Genomic DNA, 20,038 nt, shown 5'->3' on the forward strand with positions numbered 1-20,038 from the left:
TTTAGCACATACTTACAACTTCTCGTCCAATCAAATTGCTTATATTTGCCTTCTAATTTTCATAGTACATACTTTTCCTGTGTACTAAGTAACTACGCATGAATGACCACAAGGGTAAGATTTAATTGTATCGTAATCAAGATATTTAAAACAAAAATTGCCACTGGCTATTTTGAAATAAAATGCTGTGTTCCAAATTAAATTAAATAGTTTGTAATTAGTTTTCACGTTGATTTTTAAATATCCTGCTATTAAAATCTTTGGATCTAAAAATTGTTTTTGACAATTGTAAATTTTATCATTTAAATAAAGGTTACACCCCAGTTCTATTGTTATACTTCATCGTTTCTATTTCTGAAACAAGTGTAAATTGAATAGATCTATTGTTACGAATAACAATGGATTATGACCACAGGGTGTGACGAGCGGGGTTTCTGGAAACCCCTGCTTCTACATCCCACAAACAGAGTCCATTGTTATTCGTAACAATAGAAATTGATTATTTTTTAAATAGCATGAACATAAGAAAAAACTATATAGTCTTAATAGTGTTCACTACAAATTGTTTCAAGATATTAAAAAAACACATTTTAGGAAATTCCAATAAGCATCTATTTTGAATACAAAAAATAATCCTTTAAATACTCCTTTGCTTGAAGGTAATTTTATTTATCCCAGTCATATGTCTATATTCTAAAGCATTAATCTTTAAAAAAAAAATGGGGATTCTAACTCCCGGACCCCCCCCCCCCCCCCCCCCCTTTACCCAGTGGCCAATCCGGAGTTGGGGGTCCCGCGGTTATTAAATATGAATGCATTTGAATGGTTGGAACCCCCCCCCCCCCCCGCTTTCTCTTGAGTTGGGAACCCCCGATTGGATCAGTACCCGATTGCCCCCCAAAAAGGGAGTTCCTCTATATTAAATATTGTATGTTGAGCTTGTCTGGTAGTCGGGTTTCTAATGCAGACACACCTATCCCTTAGTATGTTCGAATATGAATGTTTGTTTATTTTCGAGAAGAAGGGGGGGGGGGGGGGGGGGGCTTTTGTTTTTGATAAAATTGTAGGATATAAAATACAGCTATGATTACCTTTATTAAACTGATACAGGTAAGTACTTTGGGTTGTAATATTGCCTTTATCTTTAGTCTCTTCTATCAAATCCAACGCTTGCCACAAAATGTCGTCCGTCTTATACCCGTCCATATTGACAACTGTATACAAGGAACATGATGTATTTTTTGTTTGTAATAAGAATACACGAAACAGTCAACCTTGACCTGCTGATCCATATTAGCACATGGTTTAACAGGAATATGCAAAACAACAACTTTGACATTCAAATATACTCACTTGTCAAAGTTTGAACAAAGATAACCAAAGAAAGGTTTCTAGTGGGGTTTCATGTAATATAAGAATATTCTTATAAATCATGGTTTGATATTTTCAATAAATATGCTATCGTTTTTTTTTTGTTTTTTTTTTCTTTTTCATTTAATAATCAATGTTAACAAGTATAGGGTTTAAAATGGGGTGTAAGTTAGTTATACACCTCAGGATACGGCGTGTCTGGATAAGAAACCCCTCCAGCCTCCGGCCGACGGGGTTTCTTATCCAGACACACCTATCCCTCGGTGTATAACTATTACGTAATAGATATGGTTCTTTATACCTTGATTAGAGTACAACGATATCTTAAAATTATGATAATGTATCATCCATGCAATTACTTTGTACACAGAAAAGTGTGTACTATGAAACCTTGTGCAGAAAAATTAAAGCAACTTGGTGATAATTTTTTAAACTTTCTTAAGGAAGGTGATCTGTTTCGTCATGAATTGATTGATTTATTGATTATTGGTTGCTTAATGTCCAGTGGCAAATATTTCATGCATGTTCAGGACGATGTCATGAATTGAAAAACTGTGATTATGCCACGGTCTGAAGATAATGTGCCACCCATATATATATATAAACATATTCTGATAAATCTTTTAGTTTTTACTTTGAAATAATAAAAAAAAACACAAAACACAAAACCTATAATCTCTGATCTATTGGTAGTTGCTTTTTAATGCCTATCTGCTAGACTGTATCTATGGGGACAAACTATCTCTATGTTTCAAATTTATTATAGCTTTAGTTTTACTGTGAAATTAAAAAATGTTTTCAAAACATGTAAAGCTTCCACTGCAATTTAATTATTGCCTGCTTTTGGTCAATTTATTTTGTCATCTTACCATGTAAGAAGAACATGTATAGTAAAACACCGCTTTATATCAGTTTACACCCCAGTTCTATTGTTATTCTTCATAGTTTCTATTTCTGAAACAAGTGTAAATTGAATAGATCTATTGTTACGAATAACAAAGGATTTTGACCACAGGGTGTGACGAGCGGGGTTTCTGGAAACCCCTGCTTCTACATCCCACAAACAAAGTCCATTGTTATTCGTAACAATAGAAATTCATTATTTTTTAAATAGCATGAACATAAGAAATTACAAATAGTGTTCACTACAAATTGTTTCAAGATATTAAAAAAACATTTTAGGAAATTCAAATAGCGAAAAAAAAAAAATTAAGCATCTATTTTGAATACAAAAATAATCCTTTAAAGCTCCTAAGCTTGAAGGTATTTTTTTTTAATCCCAGTCATATGTCTCTATTCTAAAGCATTGGTCTTTTAACAAAAATGGGGATTCTAACTCCCGGGACCCCCCCCCCCCCCCCCATCCCCCCGGTTACCCATTGGCCGATCTGGGGGTGGGGGTTCCGCGGTTTGGACCCGACTTTTATTTAAAAGATCAATGCATTTAAATGGTTAGACCCCCCCTTTTTTTCTCTTGAGTTGGGAACCCCCAGCTTGATCAGCTACTGTTTGCCCCCAAAAAGGGAGTTCCTAAATATTAAATCTGTATCTTTGTATGTTGAGCGTGTCTGGTAGTCGGGTCACACATATCCCTTAGTATGTCCGAATATGAATGTTTGTTAATTCTCGAGAAGATTGGGGGGGGGGGGGGGGGGGGGTGTTATAAAATCGTAAGATATAAAATACAGTTATGATTACCTTTATTACACTAATACAGGTAAGTACTTTGGGTTATAATATTGCCTTTATCTTAAGTCTCTTCTGCCAAATCCAACGCTTGCCACAAAATGTCGTCCGTCTTATACCCGTCCATATTGACAACTGCATACAAGGAGCATGGTGTATTTTTTGTTTGTAATAAGAATACACGAAACGGTCAACCTTGACCCGCTGATCCATTTTAGCACATGGATTTAACGGGAATATGCAAAACAACTTTGACATTTGTAAAATATACTCACTTGTCAAAGTTTGAACCAAGATACCCTAAGAAAGGTTACTAGTGGGGTTTCATGTAATAAAAAAAATTCTTATAAATCATGGTTTGATATTGTCAATAAATATGATATCGGTGTTTTTTTTCATTTAATAATCAATGTTAACAAATGTAGGGTTTAGAATGGGGTGTAAGTTAGTTATACACCTCGGGATACGGCGTGTCTGGATAATAAACCCTTCCGGCCTCCGGCCGACGGGGTTTCTTATCCAGACACACCTATCCCTCGGTGTATAACTATTACATACATACTTACATCAGCAGCTACCATCTTTTCATTCTGGAGTGAAGGGCCTTTTGAAATCACATATTTTACAATAATACTAGTGAGTAGATTTACAAAACTTCGTTAATGAACTCCTTTTTACAAACACCTGTGATACAAGTAGTCAGCCAAAATAAACTATCAATAGACCAATTAAAAGGATTACTCGAGTAGTAAATATGTGCTAAATTGGATAGTCTTTGAAAAGGTATATACAATGAAGTTAAGAGCTCGGGGCAAGCCCCTCGCTCTAAATTTCATAGTATATACCTTTCCATAGACTAACCTAGACATGTAACTGTTATTTGTATATGTCAGTCTGAGTACTGTTTAACTCTCATTTAAGTTGAATATATTTAGACTCGTCCAATTCAGGGGAAGTATTAGATACAATACAAAGGTAACAAAGAAACAAGCCGGTAACAACCGTTGCTGGATAGTTTTTCCGCACGAGTAGTCAGGTGAAGGTCCGAGGCGATAGCCGAGGACCTTGACCTGACTACAAGTGCAGAAGAACTATACGGCAGTTTGTTTCCGGCCTGTTTTTTTTGTTACCTTTGTTTTGTATCTGACTTGTACGACGTTTCAAGAAAAAAGTAGCACATTTTGCATTTAGAAGAGGTAGCAAAATTAAACAGATTAGAAACTTAAATGGCCATATACCAGTTAATGTAAGTTTTAAACAAACTTTTATTTTCATTTCCCTTCAGCCGAGAGTTTTTTTCTCAAGAAGTTCAAGAATCTAATAATTTTATAAAAAAGAACCTTGTCAAGTAAAAGATGAATGTCGTCATGGTCGTACACATATGATATTTTTTTAAATGCAACTTCGCAAGTAAGTAATGTATGAAAAATATTTCAGAGGTAAGCAAGCTGACATTTGATTTTTATTTGGGGGAAAAACGGAACTAGGGGAGGGTTAAAATAAATAGGCTTGATCCTTTTTTGTTGAAAAAATGCAGGATGTGCCATTCCATTTCCCGATTCCCCCTTAAAAAATAATAATCAAAGTACTGAAGTACTGAACATCGGATGACCACAAGTTCTTGAGGATGGTCAAAAGCACTTGTCTCAGAAAAAACAACATATCTCTTTACCTGAAACTGAGGTTAATGTACAGATATATATTTTTTTCTGAGACAAGTTCGTGCGTGGATGATGAATAAATGACAGGAAATTCAACTTCATCGTAATAACTATTATATTGTAGTGATACAAATCAGTAAACACTGATTTGTTGTTATATATTATATTAAAATAACAGTTACATATATATATGACTTGCATCCATTTGTATATCATTCTATTCTCCTATTCTAATAATAGTGCAATGCAAGTGCATGGTGGACACTTTTCTGTAAAAATTCGATTTTTCTAAGATTGGATACCAGTAGGCATTCATATTTTCCCGCAAAAACAATTACAGAGTTACCGGTTCGTGCCGGTATTGTCGCAAAACGTTCTTTGCGATATTCTTCCGCATGCTTTAACACAATTTTCGGTACGTGTGCATTGATATTATCAATGATTTTTTTATTTATATATATATATATTTAACTACAAAACATTTTCATATTATTAATTTATGTTGTAAACAAAAATATTTTTATCAGTATTCATTGAAGAGATGTAATTATATCAAACGATAAGGAATGTTATTTTGCACTCGTTTATGTGCGCATATTTATCATGTTTATAGATCGGTTACAAACCCAAAACTAATTTACATAATGGAAATCTAGGCGATAGCAATACATCGGAATGACCTCAAGGTCATCGCGATGTAAAAATCGTACATTTGCTCCCAAATATATGAATTTAATATATATGAATTCAATATAAATGTATAAAGAAGAATGAATTTCCTATTTCATTAGTGAATGAAATGTTATGAAAAAATGGATTCTGTCTTGTTATTAGATATATATAGGCATATATTTTAGATTTTTTTTTAAAATTTCATGCTTATAGGTTTTTATATGTCTCTAACAGTGTTTATCAGGATTAAACACGTGTCACAATATGATCCAATCGCAGCTTACCGTCCAAAATTGGTGACATAAGTTGAATGGTTTTCTTCAAGATTTGCTTCCTATTTGAACATGTATTACACGGACACTTTGTATGTATACTTTTTAGGATCAATCGTGCATTGGTGAGTTGATAGGTATTTTATCTTTTGATTAGATTTGATTTTTTAATATATATATTTCTTGTCTTTTTTATTGAAATATAAACGTCAGTTCCAGCATTTCTTTACTTTCAGCATTGTCCAGAATACTATTCATGTCCATATATTGAAAAAAAATTACATTTACGGACCGACCATTAAGCTTCAAAAGGGGGGTATGTTTTTTCTGAGTAAGAAAATGATTTAGTTTTTCAACGATATAACCCAAATATTTTTTTTTTTCAAAATTAGCACTATTGTATACGGTATTCGGAAAATCAGGAATCAGAACATCAGTTTGTCATCTGTTTGACCACAAATTATTTTTTCTCATAAAAAAATATTTTTTTAGGAAAAAACCATTACCCCCATTTTGAAGTTAAATGGTCAATCCCTTAGTGTACTGGTATGAATAGTAATATACTGGAATTGTTTGAAAAAAATATAGTTATTGATGCCAACGTAAATATTTAAAAAAAAAAGACAGGAAATATGTCGGTGAAACAAATAGTTCAAATCTAATTGAAATTTAAAGTGCCCATGAACTCACTGATCATGCACGGGTGATCCTATTCATAAAAGTGTCCGTGTAACAACTAAAAAGTCTCCGTGTATCATCTAAAAAGTGTCCGTGTAACACCCGTTAATGTACTGTTTTTCTATAGCTCTGCTGGGGGCAAAGTCGTACAATTAGCCTTCTGCAAGTGTTTTTTAGCGTACTTTTTTTTATGTTTTTGGCGGTTTGTAAGTCTGTAAAAGTTCAATGATTAAGTTAATCATGACATTAAAAGACCACCTCACAAAAAGGGCTGTTCAAATCCCCTCGCACTTCGGGCTCGGGGATCTCAACATCCCTTTTTGTTCGAAGGTCTTTTAATATCAATATTAATTTATCACTGAACTTTTACTATTACTAACACAATGTTCAAAGATCTATAGTTACAGTGCAGTGTTGAATTGTTAACCTTTTAGAATAAGTGTATTTGAAGGATCATTGATAAGTTTACCTGATCGTATATAAATTTCCGGGCTCGGTAAACAACATCACAGTAAAATTTAAGATGTGCTATTCCGTCTGAAATAAGTTTTTTACAGATACAGCCAAACGTGTGAACGAAATATTTGTATCTATAAAAGAGTTTAGTGCAGGCTTAAGTAATTTGTGGTAACGAAATTCATGACAATGATTTACCGGTAATATATAGATTACGGTCATTGACATCCAAAACGTCACTACAGACACGGGCAAAACGAGCGAGTTTGGATATATAAACACCTTAAGACGTTAGTGTATTTCAATGTGTAACGTTGTTTTCAATGAATTAAATTCGCAAGTCAATTTAATTGGGCCTGAATGGAATAAACACGAAGATACATGCATTTAAATAAGCCTTTTAGGATAAAATATCAATTATGTATACATTATCTTCGAGAATTAACACAGATATGAAATAACATGTTCAAAACCTCCGATGTTCTATCTAAAGCAATTTTCATTTGTCTATTCTACTTTAATTTCTCAGCTAGAGTGAATAATAATATAGATTGATACAAAATCTTGCAAATCAGATCGATAATTAATTATTACAATATTTAGAAATGCTTAAAAATGCTTCTTTAACTTCGTATTAGATCTTGCCCTCGAACTGTTCTGATCTGAGTGCCAATGATCATTCTTATCTAGACGAAACGCGCGTCTTAAACCTTATATCTTTGACACTATTTAACGCTATAGAAATGGCAAAATTTATAATCAAGGAGTTTATGTTCCTTTCTTTCTTCAATATATAAATAAGTCCACATACCAATGATGTTCACCTACAGATTTAACCAGTTTCTTGCATTTTGGTTTTGGAACTCTTTACATGATACATCTTAACCAATTGACCCAAAATATTGATTTATCCATGGCTGCATCCGTAACAGAAACCCAAAGTCGGCTTTTCTGTATCTTGTCACCGAAGTTTTTTTTATTTAAATCCTTTAGACATGATTTGTCGTTTCAGAGTTTAAAGAATTTCGGATTTTATATTCTAATTATTTATACACCAAAATTAAAACAACGTCATTTGATATCCAAAGTTCAAAACAATCTAAATTTTAGGCTAGGTTTCAGAAAATTATATCACGAACGTCCCGAATCAGTGAATTATAGTGAAGAAAATTTCTCAATTACATTTTTTCAATCAGTTCCCTGATGTCCACTTTCCATATTTATTTTTTCAGATCAATGTCAAAAGCAATTGGGATATTATGTTCTCTCAAGGTGTGTAGCAGAAAAGTATATTGGAATTACCTCTTGGCCTCTATGATTTTATAAGGAAATTTACTAACAGATATACTATTTATGTCCACGGCTGCAACGCGACGTTGGGAAAAATAAATACCGATTGTCTATTCGTGCGTTTGTCTGTTCTTATAAGCACTTTAACTCGTAATATACTAGTCAGATTTTAAAGAACATTTAACCTTTAAGGTGGCACGGTTGTATTTCCTGGCCCATAGGGATAATGATAGCCTTTTTAGAATTTTCACCACTTTCTAACACTGCCCAAAATTCTACATACACAGATAACTGAAGAACTTTCATTATAATATTCAGAAATGAATTTGAATATGTATCATGACCGTTTACTGTTTTGCTATCTTTATAAACCTAAGACCATGAGTGCTTTTAGGTCTTTTATCATGCTGTGAATACAAAATTAAAAAAAATCTCAAAAATTCATTTTCACCTGTATGTAAAATTATTTCATATTTTTCTACAACGGATTCATCCCTCAGTTTGGGAAAGTATGTTCAATAGATACTGTATTGATTGTCCAATCACACTGTTCAGATACATTGACTTAAGTAGGGTACACAAAAGAGCAACCTAAATTCCGGGATTTAAATACTTCCGTGCCACCTTAACAGTTTTATTGAATTCAATGGAAAATTATTTTTGTATTCATGTAATAAGTATAAAATGAGAGAATATCCATTGCTTTTCAAAATAATATGGTTAAATCGAATATGTAAGTATAATAATGTTATGTTATATAAGAATGATTTTATCTTTGATACGATGGCTCCATTTCACCTGTAAACTATACGCGTCATTATTCGGTGTCGAGACTTGTTGAAAAGGTCTTTTACAAAGAACAGAAATGTACAAATAAATTGATTCTGGTTTACTTTTGCTGGGGAATAGGGCTATGCTGGTATCTTAATAAGGCAATGCCGACTAATCGGTGGTGTCCTGTAGTAATCATTGTCTGTCTTTCCGTTCGTCCGTCAACACTTTTAATAAGTGAAGATTGCCTCATCTGATTTCAATCATTTTTATGCGCAGTGATTTAAATTATGTCTTTATAGGGAAGGTTCATGTCGAACTTTGTAAACATTGGAAAAGATTATGTTAAAACTGTTCTTTATGGTTAAAAATATTGAGGAAAATCTGTTTTTACTAGCAATTCGATGAGAAATTATAATTGTGAAGTAATATGCTATACGAAATTGGTTTTGTGATGTCAAATTTACGGCATGTGAAGATTTTGGAAAAATGTGGTAAAAACTTCTTTTTTAAAGAATCACAAATTATGAGACACATCTTTATGTGCTAGCAAAATAAATGGCATCGAACTGAAGAGACATGAATTGTCAAAATGCGCATCTGTTGCAATAACATTGGTAGCATTTATATTATTAGACATGTCTTTATGACACAGGAAAATCTTAAGACAATATGTAACTAAAAATACTGACGAACGTTGTTAAAGTACCATTTATTTCCTGCTTGAATTATAATTGATTTTACACGAATTAGAAATATTTAAAAGATGGCCTTAACACGAAAGTTTACGCACACAATATTTTATAACTTCCATTTGATAAATGTTATATTTATATTGACAACTCCAGGTGAGTTTGTTTGAATTTATGACTTCAGGTTAATTTCCTAATTATCTTACTTTTAAATTACCATATTTTCTCTCGATAGCTTATATAAAATGTTAAAATTGTCACACTTCCTTTTTTATTTCTGCAGGGATATTATCATAAAACTTATCTTTTACTTTGATCCTTGAAGCCTGTTAAAGTCTTCTATATAATTTTTTATACTTAATGGACATGGATGAGCGGACAGATGCGGCTTTTAAAGTAATCAAATAAAACAAATTATGTAGAAATTTATTAACGATCTGGTCGAAGGGGTCTTACTTTGGTGATAATATTTAAAACAATATTAGTTATCTTGGTGTAATCAGGGGTGTACAGAATTTTCAACAACGGTGTAAAATTCCGTACACCCCTGATTACACCAAGATAACGAATTTATTTCTTATGAACAATTCCTTTACTCATTTTTAAACCGGGATGTAAAATTGAAAAATGCTAATGAAAAATTTCCAGTGTAACATTTTTTCAACGTTGATGTTGCCGCGTTGCTGCGTATTGTCAAATTTTTTTTTCTTTATTTTTGGGAAATTCAGAAAACAAATTTTGTTTTTTGCAATTTTCGGGAAAACAAATTTTTTTTAATTTTTTAAAATTTTTTTTTACAAATTTTTGTCCTCAAATTTATTTATTTTATATATATATATATATTTTTGACATTTTATTTATTTATTAATTTATTTTTTGACATTTTATTTTTGTTCTTTATTTTGGCAATTTTTTATTTTTTTAAATTTTTTTGGCAAAATTTTATTTATCCCGGGGTGAACAAGGGTGGGGTGTTATTTACACCGGGGTAATTAACCAATCAGATTGCAGTATTTTTGCTGCATAAGAAATAAAAATGTTTATTTTCTCTTAAATTGTGCATAATACATGAAGAGAAAGATATATAGTAAAATTGAGAATGGAAAAGGAGAATGTGTCAAAGAGACAACAACCCGACCAAAGAGTAAAAAACAGCCGAAGGCCACCAATGGGTCATCAATACAGCGCGAAAATCCCGCACCCATAGTTGGGCTTCAGCTGGCCCCTTAACAAAAAATTGTACTAGTTCAATGAAAATGGACGTCACACTAAACTCCAAAACATTTAACTGAACTATCTATAACTATAACTATACCTCTAGCCAATGTAGAATAAACAAACACACAGCAATACGCACAGTAAAACTCAGTTTCAAAGAAGTCCAAGTCCGATGTCAGAATAATTAACAAAAAAAAACTAAGCAAAATGACAATGATACATAAAGTTACAAAGGATTACTAGGAGTTACTGACATACCAGACCTCAATTAAACTGATTGAAAAATTATGAATTCATCATATAAAAATCAAGCACAATCCCTCCCGTTAGGGGTTTAGTATCATACCGTCATAAAATATATGAGAAGAATATAACGTATCATGCAAACAACTGGTTTTAGAATAAATGTGTTTAATTTCCGATGCAAAGACCCTATGAGTGAATCAATATTAATACCAAAATATGCCATCTTTAATGACCTGACAACAGTATCGTAACTATATCCGTTCTGAATAAGTCTGTTTAAAGGTATGGTTAGCTTTTGAGGTGAATGCCGACATTTTTGTGATTTGTATAGAATATTACCATAAGAGATTGGATGTGAAATACCTAAAAGTATAAGATGTTTGCATGTTCATTTATATTTACGAATGATGTCCCCGTTTCTTTCGTTCCATGCAGAGAAATACAAATATTGAGGTTAAAGAAGTGAATTTTGCAATTCCATGTATATATCTATGATTTCGCAAATTATGTGAGACATTAAACAAGTTCAATTTAAGGGTCACTCTATTCATCATTTTGCCGTGCATTTTGACATATATCTCCATTTATCTAGAACTGAAAATGTGACATGTCACAATAAAAGAAAATAGTGATATGTGTATCTATATAATTTCATACAAATAAAAAAAAAAGTAAACAGAAATCCTAACTATTATCTATCTGTCTGCAAGTGGTCCGTCATTGTACTGGATATTAGATACTATGAAGTCGAAACATGTTTTGCCCGAGTGGGTTAGACACAAAGATCATAGTTCCTGTTTCATGCAAGATGACTTATCTCCTGATGGCTTTGATGTTTACAGTTTACTCTCTAATTATCATTGTTTCTAAAAAAAAAAAAAAAGCAACGCAAAAACGAATTAAAATCGTCACGATATAAACTCCTAAAGGATCAATTGATGATTTAAACGTTTATTTAATTTATATATCTTATAATGCTGAACCTTTTTGCTGTTTTATCTATCCTAGTTTTTACATAATATGCAAGGGCAATACTCTTATACTGGGTCAATTGACGATTTCGGACATGTTGACTTAGTTATCAATTTTATTATGGGGAACATTTTTGCTGTTTGGAATTTCTCTCTATCAATCAAAGTGCATGCAAAAAATGCAAAAAATGAACAATCGGCTTTAAATGTCAATTACTCTTATAAAGGGTCAATGAACGATTTCGGCAATAATAACTAGTTTGTTGATCTTATCATGCTGAATAAGTTTGCTGTTTTTCTCTTTCTATCATAGTTTCTGCAAAAACGCAAGAATAAGTTTAAAACCGTCTTTCAACAGCTCCTTTTAAGTGGTCAATTGACAGTTTTTGGCATGATGACTTATCTGTAGATCTTATTGTGATGACCAATGTTGCGGTTTACAGTTTTCCTTTTTCCGTCACGGTTTCTGCAAATAATGAATAAAACTCGTCTTTCATTAGCAACAACTCTTATAGGGGATCATGGAATATTTATATGTATACCATTTCGTACCTCATGGCAGATTTGCTTGTATACCATTTCGTACCTCATGGAAGATTTATTAGTGTTTCATTTCTTGGTAATAACTGTCTCATTAATTTGCGCCATTTCGTACCTTATGGAAGATTTATATGTATACAATTGCGTACCTCATGGAGGATTTGTATGCATGCCATTTCCTACCTCATGGAAGATGTGTATGTATACCATTTCGTACCTCATGGAAGATTTGCATGTATACCATTCCGTACCTCATGGAAGATTTATTAGTGTTTCATTTCTTGGTAAAAACTGTCTCATTAATGTGCGCCATTTCGGATAGATTTGCATGTATACCATTCCGTACCTCATGGAAGATTTATTAGTGTTTCATTTCTTGGTAAAAAATGTCTCATTAATGTGCGCCATTTCGTACCTTATGGAAGATTTATATGTATACAATTTCGTACCTCATGGAAGATGTGTATGTATGTCATTTCGTACCCCATGGAACATTTGTATGTAAACCATTTCGTACCTCATAGAAGATTTGTATGTATACCATCTCGTATCTCATGGAAGGTTTGTATGTATGGCATTTTGTACATCGTGGAGGATTTATATGTGTTTTATTTCTTGGTTAAAACAGTCTCATTGACCTTCTACTGTAAGGCGGTAGAGGTCACGAAAAATGTCTAAAATTTAAAATTTAAGCACCTATTAGATATTATACACATAGGAATAAAGTCAATAAACGAAATTTTTTGAAATCTGTAAAACTTTGTATTTTAATAAGATGTTCGTTTCAAATATATTAGCTGGCGCTTTAGTAACAGTTCACTTTTCTGTCGATAACATTGATTTTGTTACTTTTTACACTTGTAACTTAGAATATAGCAAAGTGCTCTCGACCAATGAAAGTGTAGAATTTGGTGTTCCTCAATTGTGAAGAATGAATTTAAATTATGTTCTTAGTAAGGGATTATCCTTTTGGTTAGGCCTATCTACAGTTCAAAACAAAGAACTTATGTAAAATGAGTTACATCTGCCCGAAGCACATTTATTAGGATTATTGATTGAAAGTTGAATTTTGAAACAAACAAAAAATAATCAAAATAAGTTTGAAGTTTCCTTGTGCAGTACAATTGATACCGATTGTGTTATGTGAATATCTAGAACTTTCAAATTACAAAAAAAAACCAAGTTATATCAAAGCAATTGCTAAAGAGAAAATAAAGAAAAAACTTTTAAAATTAAATATATTACGCTTATCAAAACTCAGATTACTGTATTCGCAGTTAGTAAGAATAGTCATTTCCAATATACCGGTACATACAGGAAATTGGATTTACTTTTGATTTTCCTGTTAAAAGCATTTTCTTTGAACATTTTAATTTTAGTTTATTAAGTAGTATTTGATGTAAAGAGCTGGAATAAAATTGGTTGTAGAATACAAGTTAGTTTTATCTCTGATTTTGAATTTATTCAATTGAACTGTAAATAAACGATTAGATAATCCCTCACTAAAACACAATTTACACACATACTCACAATTAGGAAACTTATGCAATTTCTACCTTTTCATTGTAACGTTGTGTCATCTAATGTCTAAAACACGATTTAATTAAAAGTTTCCAAATTAAAAGTAAATTCCTTACATCACTAAGACCAATACATACATGAAATGCCTAAAAGGGAAGTCATCTATTAATTATAAACATTGCACTAACATCCCAGCTCCTTTGTTCTACCAGGGGTGATCTGACCAGATAACCACAGCTTAAGTTTCTTTGTTTTACATGCTTTCCTTTGTTTTGCAACATTTTGGCGGGAATGCCTAATCCACAATAAATCTTAGAAATATTCTTATAAAGGATAGAATAAAGTCATACTTTCAAAATTTATGTAGAAAAAATCCATTGTCTATGCTGGGATTCGAACTCAAGACCTTTAGCATATCAACCCAAGACACATACCCCTACACCAGGACGACTGGATACCAATTCTCAGTAATTTATTATATTTAAAGGTAGCAAAAAAGCAAGATATTTTCTTAAGTGGGTCGAGTTGGCAGACCTTTATTCAGTTGGATTTTAACTCTTTTCATAAATAAGGCGAGTTGTCAGACTGATTGTTCAATGGGATTTTACATTTTTTCATAAGTGGGGAGAGTTGGTAAACAAGAGTGGGGCAATTTTTTAGAAAGTGGCAATTTAGTGTGGGCCGATTGGCCAGTGGGGCGAGTTGACATGGTTTCATATTTAAACATCGTGTTCGGGGATCATATAGGGTATATATTATATAGTAATATATAAAGTTTATTATAATGGTTGTGTGGCGTTCTAAACTAGATTTTATGAATTGTAAATGGTTTTTCGTCTAATCTTAAACAGCTGGGATGTAAAATAGTTATCCCATTCGGACTTGGTGTCTCAGTGTTAGATCACCCTTGGCCTCCGGCCATCGTGGTGATCTTACACTGACACACCGCGTCCTCATGGGATAACTATTACTGACAATGAAACAAATTCTTGAATAAAACCAATCAAGAGATCATTTGAGCCATGAGCACTTTACACTTTTCTAAGTTTGTAAGAGAATGATTATCATTCTATTACATATACTTAAGACACGCGCCTAATGGCGTATTGTTTTAAAAAGGTAGCATGCTATTTACTTGGATTATAATTGTTTTTGAATACACGTACCATTTGAAATTGGTGCCAATTCTTATGCAAACATTTTTATTCATGGCTTCCTTCTTGGGTGAATATCAGCTTGTGTCCTTTTTCACAGCATTTCCTAACGAAAACAACTGGAAATAACTATAAAAACAGTTGCAGATAATTATTCCTTTGTTGGTTAATTAACCTCATATTTTTAGAGTTGAAAAATTAATCAAGGATAAATCCTGCAAACAAACAAAGTGTAATTAAAACTATTAAAGTTTCCAAGTGTTGATTAATCAAACCAATCATCGGTCTTTATAACATTTCTATGGCTGGATGCATTTTATTTATGTAATCTAAAAAAAATATTAAATACATCTCAAAATTAATGTTTTATATCTTAAAACAATTATAACTTTTACAAATATATGATACGAAATAGTAAACATGTATCTAGTCCATGAGGTACGAAATGGTAGATGCATTTGGCCCATAGGGTACGAAATGATTTCTATTGTGGGTACGAAATGGTAAATAATGGGTACAAAATTGTAATTTTGGGTACGAAATGGCAGAGGTACGAAATGGTCAAGGTACGAAATGACTTCTTTTTTAAAATTTAAGAACAGATCGACCTTGAATTTCTGATCAATTATACCCCATGTCAGATTTGCTTTGACTGTTTTAGTTTTATGTTGTTGATTTTTTCGCAAAAAACTACGGTCTACCCCTTTGTCCTATTTGAGAATCGGCGGCCATGTCTGTTGATTAATGACTCAGCTGAAGTTTGGCAATATTCGATAGTTTCAGAAGAAAAGTTTTTTAAAGTTTACGCCGACAAACGACGGACGACGACGACGTACGTCAAGCAATGACAATAGCTCACTTGGTCCTTGGGTAATTCAAACTGTAAATAAGCAAACCCCCCCCCCCAAAAAAAAAAAAAAAAAAAAAGATTTGTCGAAAGAATAAGTACCCAGCAGGCACAAAACGTTGTATCAACGTTGATCAAATGTCAGACTTCAACGTTGTTACAAGATTTGAAAGTTGAAATGACGTTGAAATTCTGACGTTGAATCAACGTTGCAGTTTCAACGTTATATTAACGTTGAAAACATGTTGAAATCGGGTTCAGTGAGGTTGAAATCAGGTCTGTGTTAGATTGAAATCAGGTCGGGTTTAGGTTGAAATCACGTCGGGTTAGGTTGAAATCATGTCAATGGTAGGTTGGTTGAATTTAGGTAAAGTGATGGTTCTCAGGTGTGAATTAATCCTTATTGGCACGTGTTCAAATACAACAATAAGATACCTAAATTATGAAATAACAAAAGCCATTTTTTTTTATTTTAAGTTAGAATATCCATCAAAAGTTCTTTTCTCAACAAGTGACAACTCTTAAAATAGAATATAAGACAATGAAAATCAAAACCAAAGGGGAGAGACAGTTAGAATATCAAGATTTCATTTGAAACCAAGTATTTCAGTATCAACAAATCTTTCTTTTCTAGCACATCAATTTCTCTGAGCAAAAGAACACATGTATCAACTTACTACAGCACATTGTTTTGATTCTGGTTGATCAAGTTTTCGAACTTATTCAAAAACATGTAAATGCAACAAGTTTGACACAGTGACACAAAATGCCTCCTTTGTTTAATGTGAATACATAGCAGGACCATTTAAAAACAAAAGATCTCATTTTGAGTTTTGTTATCCGATATTTAGTTCTATTTTCTGATTTTTTTTCATTTTTATTGATATCATGTCGATCTGAATTTTGACGTTTTGTGGGTATACTGGATATGTTTTTTTCTCACATTTATCTTTAAGGCTTTTTGAACAAACCATAACATCATCAAGCTGTTTACTCATTCAATCATTATCTATACACCCGATACAATTGAGTAAACCGAACAAAAAGATGCAGAACACCAAATAATGTATTTCTTAATTTCACTGCCTTTTTTTACTGACACTAAATCAACTATAGAAATTAAAAAATTAGGTTTTTAAAATGAAAAAATATTTTATTTTAAAGATTCTTTAGCCTGGCAACTCGTTCTGCTCTCTGTGGGGCACACGTCAAACGTCTTGAATACTGGCTAGATATTTTGGATTCTGTTATCTCTTTGTGGCAGACTAGAACAGCATCTGAAAGCATGGAAAAGAAAGAACACAAATATGAATTATTACATACTAAAAGTTGTGTATTAAAGCCGGAATTGTTATCAAATTCTACCAATAACAAAAAAAAAATAAAAATATTTCAAATCATAAAACGCAACATGTCCATTTGAAACAATTGTCCAAGCTTACATCAATAACAAGTCAAAGCATGAATTCTAACCAGATCTGTGTTTTGCAATTAAAATAATGTTCATATACAGATGAAACGAACACAGATGACTGGTATTTTACGATAATACCAAAAAGACCAAAACAGTGCTTAAGAGCAGACCATTTCTGTGTGTATCAGACACACCCTATATGATATCGAGTTGTATTGGAACGAATTGGCTGGTATTCGATGACCCCCTCCCCCTTTTCTGATATTACTGATTCTGTACATGGCTAGCCATATGTTTTATGTTAGTTCGCTAATTGGAGGATATATGCAAACAAATCATTAAACTGTTTTGACACGAAAATGAATCAGATTCAGTAAGATAAGACCTTGTCACAATTTCTGTGAACGTAAACATGGTTTACATGTACATGCAGATAAATAATTTGAACATTTGAATGTGTTTGTATATATTATGATTCTTCGTTAATCTAACTGTAAAATATACTTACACTAATATCAAGAGGTTTATACAGAAAAGTCTACTCTTGTTTTTATATTCCTTTCACTATGTGTTTATCAGTCTGTTGCGATAATATCTCGAGGTTAATTTTCAAAATTTTATAAACGGATGTTGAATCGAGGTGCACGTGCTTGCGTGCGCACCCGAAAGAAAATTTTCGGAACTCAACTTGAAATACCGCGAAAATTTAAAAACTACTCAATTATTATACTGAATACATTGTACATCGATGATATTTTAAGATCATATATATATTAAATATTAATCAATAAAAAATAAATAATAAATAATATAAATAAACTGAAAATTTCTCTTATCTATTTAATTGAAAGAAAGCAACTCAAAAAATCGATTTGATTTTAAAAACATAAACTAAGAACATATCATATTCATACAGATATACATATAATTAAAATAGCATGAACAGGCTTTGAGATCCCCCCAAAAAATAGAGAATCATCAAACACAAATTACTAAATATTTGATTCCAACTGTTTTTTTTTTTAACCTAAAGATACTTAAAAAATAAACACAAAAAAAAAAATTTAAGGGAAAAAGCAGATGTGTTATGTGTTATTGCTGAAGTCTCCTGACTCCTTGTTATTGCGTAAAACTCCTTTTCATGCATAAACAGTCCGGTTTCCCCCTTTTTTGTGGGAAAAAATGGTTGATTATATAGGGATCATGGAAGTTGATGACAGGAGGAAGCCCCCTCATGCTAAAGTTATGGCAGTAAGTGGACCCCCTTATAAGTATTATAAAAAGTTCTGGAGTAACCACTGATTATACAATCGTTTATATTACTAAACTGCCCCTTGCCCGATCTGCTCATTAAAATATATCTGTGCCCCTCAATTTTGACAATGAGATTTTTCTGTCGCGAATGACTGACGTTAACTTAACGTTGAATCAACGTTATTGTTTAAACGTTGATTTTAACAACGTTAATTCAACGTTGAAACAACGTTGTATACCATAACGTTAGATCAACGTTGAATTTAGGTTGATCAACGTCACGACCAAATTTCAACCAAATTTCAATGTTGTAACAACGTCGAGTGCCCACTGGGTAACAATATAACCTTTATCAGTAAGTCTACTCAGCCAAAATGAATGACTTGAATATGAACATAAATTTTAACATTTCTTATATTGATTTTTTGAATTATGATTTTGTAAGTGAAATAAAATTTCTGACAGTGGGATCATACTTTTAAAAAGAGATCAATAATTGTTGTTTACGTTAATGAGACTGCAATCCGTAGACATAACAAACACATGTTTATACAATGACAGAATCTAAATTGTCCCTAGTTTAGAAAACACTATCAAAGATCTACAATCAGACCAATCATTAATAGCCATGAAACATAAAGTGTTAATTTAAAAAACAGTCTCTGACGAGTGATAGGCAAATGCACATTTGGCAATATTTACATTAGATATTTGAGAAATAACATGATTAATGTACAATAAAAATTAGTTCAGAACAAACTTAACTCGTGCTCACATGATCGCAGCTACTGAAGGTTATCTCAACTTGCTAATATGAGTCATTCGATTTTACACTATAAAATAGGTTGTTGTACTTTGCAGTAGATTTCATATAACAAAATAATTTACTGCAAAAAGACATGGTCGTGTCCAATGATTTGAAATTCAAAATTTAAAAAGTCAAAATGTTTAGTTGACGTCCGCGTACATCAATACATCATCGATAATTATAATGCTATATATTCTATTAATTTTGATTTTCAGCATCATTATATGCATTGTCAGCTCTCAAAGGTTCTAGTGTACAACTCGAATGTCCATATACAGCCACGGGCAGTGGCAGAATATCTTGGTTTATTTCTCATAATGTCTATTCAGAAAATAATTTAACAAATCCAAATTTACCAACAGACCTTAAAAAGAGATTGAATATTTCTGGTAATCAAACAATTGGAGAATATAATCTGAATATATCTGACATAAGAGAAAGTGACGAGGGAAATTATGAGTGTTCTGCTTCTGGTACTACAAGAGTATACATAACACAGCTGATTGTTATTGGTAA

General features: G+C 32.2%; 1 protein-coding gene across 1 annotated transcript in view; it reads left to right on the top strand.

The window, feature by feature from the left end:
* Window positions 1–9,633: 9,633 nt before the first annotated feature.
* LOC127708382 (uncharacterized) overlaps window positions 9,634–20,038 on the top strand; it is a 199,686-nt gene continuing 189,281 nt past the window's right edge. The window contains exons 1-2 of the mRNA XM_052213243.1: window positions 9,634–9,705; window positions 19,738–20,034. The gene's annotated coding sequence lies outside the window, so the exon portion shown is untranslated. The remainder of the gene's footprint in view (window positions 9,706–19,737; window positions 20,035–20,038) is intronic.

Source organism: Mytilus californianus, unplaced genomic scaffold (genome assembly GCF_021869535.1).
Source record: "Mytilus californianus isolate M0D057914Y unplaced genomic scaffold, xbMytCali1.0.p SCAF_7, whole genome shotgun sequence".
Classification (NCBI taxonomy): Eukaryota; Metazoa; Mollusca; class Bivalvia; order Mytilida; family Mytilidae; genus Mytilus; species Mytilus californianus.